We start from the raw sequence: 6,000 nt of genomic DNA, 5'->3' as shown, positions 1-6,000 counted from the left end.
ATTGCAGTTTAGATGATCTTGTTGAAACTATGTCGATACGTTTTCGCATTCATCACATGCGCTGTGCTGTGCATACGCTAGAGCTAGCTATACGGGATGGTCTGCAAGAAGAACATGCTGCTGCACTTATTGAAAGTTAAGAAAATTGGTTAGTGCTACCAGAACCCCTAAAGTTGACTCAATTTTGAAGAGACGCGCTGGAAAAGAGGCAATTATTGATCAAGTGACACGATGGGGAACTACCTACTTAATGATTCAACGCTTGGTTGAACTAAAATCCTTTCTCGTAGACATGGCTAATCCTCAATTGATGCTACACGAAAGCCAATGGAACCAGGTGAAAGAGCTTGAAGAATTGCTACAACATCTATTTGCAGTGACTAAAAAATTGCAAGAGGAGGACTTAACTCCAGGTATTTTTCTTATGGAGTGGAAAAAATTGATGAATTGCCTGTCTCAAAAAGGAGCTTTATTTGCAAGTGGGATTGCCGCTTCAATAAAACAGAGAGAAAAAGTACCATTAGAAAATAAGATTTTTTTGGTGACTGTTTATGTAAACCCAATTCATCGGATACTTCTTGATGGTCAACAACTGACTAAAGGAAAAGAAGCTATGTTTGAAATAGCTGTTAGGATGAAAAAGTTGCCGAACTGTCAGGAACAATAAGAATTGGGTCATTCTACCACATTTTCAACATCATCTACCAATAAAGAACTTGATTTTGAGAGATATTTAGACCTTAAAGACCTTGCGAAACGTTTCTGCATCGAAAAAGTGTCATCCCTATCAGAGAACACTGCCATTAAATTTCAGCACAGTTTTTCATGTGCATTAAAAGTTGTGGAACAATTCGACCCTTCATCAAAAGTAACAGTACTGCAACCAATTGATATGAATCTTGAAATGGTCAGAGAAGTTGCCCGAGCGGTTACTGCTTTGCCACCAACTCAAGTTAGTGTGGAGAGGTTGTTCTCTGCGCTAAAAATATTAAGATCAGATTTGAGAACATCAATGAAGGATGATCTGACGGAGGCAATACTTTTTTTGAGGACTAATTTATAATTTTATTAGTGACTGCATAAGAGTTTATTGTATATCTATTTACAAAAGTTCAGAAAATTTATTTGCTCAGAAGTTTTTTCTAATAAATATTGTTTAAAGCTCTAACTGGTCGGATTGTTTATATCATGGTGATGAATTAGGCAATCTTGACATTTTAACACGGTAAATTTGTTGTTACAATTTGGTGACTTATAAAGGAGTCGGAGTCGGAGGCGGTCCATAATAAAGCTAAGGAGTCAGAGTCAGGGTCGGAACTGCGGTTAACCGACTCTTCTGCCCTGACAGCAATGACATGCTAATAATCGTAATAAACTGTTTAATGGTGTTACCAGAAAGCAAAGTTGTTCTTACATTAATGGTGTTGAATTTAACTTTATTACCTAAACTGTTGACTAATGATTAGTACAGAAAATTTTCATTATTGAAAATGTACTAAATTAAAACCAAATTTCAATAGAGGTCAAATTAAATGTAAATAATGAAGTACCACAGAACCTTATGGTAAAACTAAAAAATAAAAAAATTAAATTTATCAAAATTATATTTTTTTAGTTAGAATAAATTAATTCTATTTAAAAATTGTTTTTTTAATTAGAATAAATTTATTCTAAGTAAAAAACAATAATCATTATAATTGAACTATAAAAAAAAAAAAAACACTACTAGTATATGTAAATCAAAAGAGGTAGAAAAAACTATACTAATTAAAGTAAAATTAATACTTTTTTCTATGTTTCTAACATGGGCAAATCAAGAACAATATTGAAATATATTCAACTTTTCCACAAGAAACTTTTAAACCCCTTTCCTTAAGAATAGAATCAGGAAGGATTGAAAAAATCAAACTGTTAGCCCATATTACACATTACCGTTATAAAATTAAATTTACATATTGTAAAGTTTTACAATTATATTGTAACAAATATATTATAAAATAATGCAAATTAAAACAAAATATTGTTATATGATAGTATAATACAAAATATAAAATTAAACAAAGAGATATTCAGAGATACATTCTTAATACCCCATTATGTTAGGAAAAAGTAAACTCTAAAACCTTTATTTCATTAAATCTAGCTGATAAATAGATAAAACCGGAAAAAATATTTCAAAAAATAAAAGAAATTACAAATACAGCAACAAAAACATAAAATTTTATTAAAAATTATAATAAAACTAAGTTAGTGTTGATGTATACAACGTTCTACCTGATATAATATAATATATTATATTACATAAAACGTTGCATTTATTTGTATATAATTTTTTTTTGTATTTATTTTATATATTAGATAGAACTATTTATTTATTACATTTGTAGAAAGAACAAAATAATGTTGAGAGGACGAGATGGCTGCAAAAATAGCTGCTTTTTTTACTATGATTTTTATTTTTGTATATCAAATTTAAAAAGTTTTTTCTAATATTATATATATATATATATATATATATATATATATATATATATATATATATATATATATATATATATATATATATATATATATATATATAAATATATATATATATATGTATATATATATATATATATATATATATATATATATATATATATATATATATATATATATATATATATATATATATATATATATATATATATATATATATATATATATACATTTTACGTTTGTTTAAATGTTAAAAATATTTAGTTACGATTATTTTAGCAAACTTATTAGTAAGTTTTTTTAATATCTATAACCAACTTTGTACAAATATATATCAAAGCTAAATCATTTGGCTGGTCCTGAACCATGGAACCTTACATATAATTTTTCAGGCGCTAAAGCAAAGAAAATGTGCACACATTCACATGAAGTTCATTAAAAGGTAGCAATCACTTTTTTAAATTTGACTAGAAAGCTACCATAAATCAAGCCTGCAAGGTAAAGCAAGGGAATTCAGTAAATCTGTTTGATTAAAATAAATAAAAAATATGAAGGAGTCCTTCTAACTAGCGTCACAAAAACCTCTGAAATTTTTTTATTTGGAACAAAAATACAAAGTTTTTAAAGTATTTAATACAAAGTTCTTGAAAAGTATTTAATACAAAGTTCTTGAAAAGTATTTAATACAAAGTTCTTGAAAAGTATTTAATACAAAGTTTTTGAAAAGTATTTAATACAAAGTTCTTGAAAAGTATTTAATACAAAGTTCTTGAAAAGTATTTAATACAAAGTTCTTGAAAAGTATTTAATACAAAGTTCTTGAAAAGTATTTAATACAAAGTTCTTGAAAAGTATTTAAACTAATTGTTTTTTTTCGTTAGAAGTGTTATGCAAACATCTTTTAACTGTTTTTTTAACAGCTAACGGCTAACAGCTAACGTCTAACAACAAACGGAGCAGTACTTTTAATATGCTCCTCTAACTTTTGTTGTCTGGTAGGTAAAAGTTTAAAAGGAAGATATTTCTTTCATGTTTGTCAAAAGATAATTGACATATTGAACTTTGCACGAGATGCAAATAGTTAAATTAAGGTTATGAATGTTTCAATGAGCATATGTAGCTTTTTAAATTAGAATTAAATACAAGAAGACGAACCTTTAGTGAGACCATTGATTGCTCCAACACAATTCCTGATATCTACAGAAAAATCTGAAATAACAAAATATTAAATAGTCTTCAACTAATAACAACATATGTGCAATTTAAAAAACTGATAAATTCTTCTTTTATTGAACTTTGAATAAACAAACTACTATACTAAGAACAGTTGTTATTTACTTTAAGTGTCAGAGGGCAATCCGCAAATATAATAAAATGTTTAAAACTTTAAATATTTTATCAGTAATAACTTCTCTAAAAACATTATTACCTCATGAAAACATGATTTGAGATCTTACATATGTAAGAAATACTTTTTTATTATATCTAATTTGAACTTGAAGAATACTATCACCAACTTTAACACAGAAGTTCGCAAACACTTGATTTTTAAAAAACTAAATACTTTCCAAGTTTTAACAAGATTCGCGCTTTTACAAGAAATTATATTTGTTTCTAATATACCTTTCAAAGAGAATAATTCTGTTTTGTCTTTACAGTATAATGAGCTTAACTTCATAATTAAGTGAGATTTTAATTTACATTTACATAAACATTTTTAACATCTAACATTATAAACTATATATAACTAATAGTTTATAGTTGTATACTTTTTAACATATAACTTAAAAACATTGTCATAATACAATTTAATGATTAAATAGGAGGAAGATGATAATTCAGACAAAAGTTTAGTAATTCATTTGAGAGGTGGCAATAATTCAGACAGATATTTTTTAATTTTTATATAACTATGATACTAATTTAATCAGATTTTTGATCAGAAATCATACTACTGCCAAACAATTACTGATTAGTTTATAGTGGTAAAATTTCTCTCATTATCATTTAACACCTCCGATCATACAGTTTTACTCTGATTGTTTTACAAATGAGTGGTATTAGTTCAGATAGATAATAACTTATATCTGTTTGAATATATTGAGAATAATTTAGTGATTATACCTTTACTAATACTTATATATTCTAAAAGTTTTTGTACATTTTTTTAATGTAAAAAAACAACTAATTAGGTAACAGTCTTTTAATTTTTGTTGCGAAAGCAGTTTCTTATATTGCTTTGCGAATATTACTTTTGTGTAAACTTTATTATTAGAATTCCTATCCTCTAAGCATTTTACCTCCTTGTTTATATTTATTAAGATAGTACGGATGTGTAGGTACACTTCAAACAGTTATAAACCAAAATCTTTAGTTGTTTAAATAATTCAGGCGGATGGAATAAACTACCACACACCACTCTACAGCCTCAAGAAAAATGATCAAACTCTTACTTTTAAAATTTGCTTCGTTATCTGTCAAAATTTTCAATAGCGTTCTTCGCTCACAAAAGAAGGGCGGAGTGGCAAGACTTCCGTATCAACTCAAAAGTTGTTGCCACAGTCCGTATCTTGAAGGTCCGCAACAATAAGAATAAGAAATTTTTCTGTGCCAAAATGCGTCATATCCATGGCCACTCTTCTATCTTTAGCACTTAATTTTTCCTTTATCTATTGTACAGGTACTGGATCAATTGACTGATATGGTTCGCATTTTTTATTTACAGCTCAACAGCTCCGCCATCTTTATGTGAACATAAGACATTTCTTTTCGTAGCCATGTTGCATCCTGTAAAGTAGTTTTACTAATTTTAATAAGAGCACTAATCACCAAAGAATTAGCTTAAACCCAGACATCATCCTCGTCACCATATGCAGTCCAATCCCCGTAAACAGGATCGCACTTTCCCACAATATAAAAACTTCTTGAAGTACTTTAAATTTTTTTGCAAATTTCATCGTTCCAACCCTTCTTCAAACTAACAACTCTATATTTTAAAAGACTGCACTGTAACCAACCACAGACTGGCAAGTGTCATACTAACTGCTTAAAAACGGAAAACACTTCTTTTTTGTTAAACTTTTTCGGAATCGTATCAATTTAATTGTCTCTGGACCTCAACAACTTACAACCAACCCTGTACACACGTAATCCCAATATACGAATCCCATTACATCGAGTTTGTTCACCTTTCTTACTCTCTAAACCATATTTTTCGAAATGTTCTCTAACATAATCGTAAATTACTATTTCCTCGTTGACAAAAATATCGTCCACGTAAGCGGATGCTTCCCTCTTTACCAATTCATCTTTATCAATCATGGTACTCACAAAAAAGTTCATAATTATTAGCGCAACATTCAATCCAAAATCAAGGCATGTGAAGCAATATATTTTGTTTCAAAATATTTCTGTTTGGTATGGCTAAAAAGATTTCTCAATTTTTAACTGGATTTAAGCTTTAATTGTTAATTTAAGTCTAGATTAAGCGTAAATTATTATTCTCTGGTTTGTTTCCCATTC

General features: G+C 27.9%; 1 protein-coding gene across 1 annotated transcript in view; it reads left to right on the top strand.

Annotated features, from left to right (window-relative positions):
* Positions 1-6,000, top strand: part of LOC136085710 (uncharacterized) — a 174,700-nt gene that overhangs the window by 28,309 nt on the left and 140,391 nt on the right. The gene's annotated exons all lie outside the window — the stretch shown is intronic.

Source organism: Hydra vulgaris, chromosome 10 (assembly GCF_038396675.1).
Source record: "Hydra vulgaris chromosome 10, alternate assembly HydraT2T_AEP".
In the NCBI taxonomy this organism is placed as follows: Eukaryota; Metazoa; Cnidaria; class Hydrozoa; order Anthoathecata; family Hydridae; genus Hydra; species Hydra vulgaris.
This window is presented reverse-complemented; position numbering and strand designations above follow the sequence as displayed.